Source organism: Penaeus monodon, chromosome 28 (genome assembly GCF_015228065.2).
Source record: "Penaeus monodon isolate SGIC_2016 chromosome 28, NSTDA_Pmon_1, whole genome shotgun sequence".
NCBI classification, from domain to species: Eukaryota; Metazoa; Arthropoda; class Malacostraca; order Decapoda; family Penaeidae; genus Penaeus; species Penaeus monodon.
The window spans coordinates 12,568,628-12,569,557 of NC_051413.1; positions in this window are offsets into that span (position 1 = coordinate 12,568,628).

A 930-nucleotide genomic window follows, 5' to 3' on the forward strand; every position below is an offset into this window, starting at 1 on the left:
CTTATTTAAGTAAAGGAGAAGAGGAATCCAAGATCATTATATTATTTTCCTTTAATTTTTTCTTTTTCTTTGTTTTGTTTTCTTTCGTGAACGACCTGCAGAAATGTTGTTTCTTCTTGGTTTTCAAAACTGCAGTAGTCATAGTCATACTACATTGTGGTTCAGATTAATACAACATAATGTCACATACATTTTAATGTTAATGTAATATACAGTGCAATTCTTCACATTCTGATGCTAAGGATGCTATGCCTTGCAGTTCATTATCCCCTTTTGATAATGAGCTTGATATTGTCTACAGTAATATAAAACTACCTTTTCACAGAGCATAGTATCTTCAGCATCTTGAGATACATATATTTTTAAATATGATTCATCACATGTTACAAAAATAATCTGTTGAAAGATAATACAGTAAGAGAAGTAGTATTAATTTATTTTTTTATTTTGCTTTTGATAATCATAGGGGATATGTCTATATATATTTATATTTTTGGATACATTTTTTTTTTTCTTTTTACTTTAGGAAAAGTAGGATGATTGTACTATATAACTGAGAATATTTTAGTGGACAAATGTAGTATTTTTTTTTTTACATTATTTACTTCAAATGATTAGAATAAGTAAGAACATTATGTATAGATTGAATGAAGACATGGAGATCTAACCAATAACTGCTACACTTTAATAAGATACTAAGAGAGTTTGTGATGTAAAGCACATAAAATCAGGTTAATTTACATACACTCAGAATTATGTATTCCAGTGTATAATTTATCTACTTAGCTACATTTTTTTTTTTCTGTATGTATATATTGTGTATTTTTTGGTTTTGTTCATATTTTTATAAAATAGGAATAGCTAAATGTAATAATAGACATTAATAGTATCATCAGGCATATTCACACCCGTGCACTCGTAGATATGCCG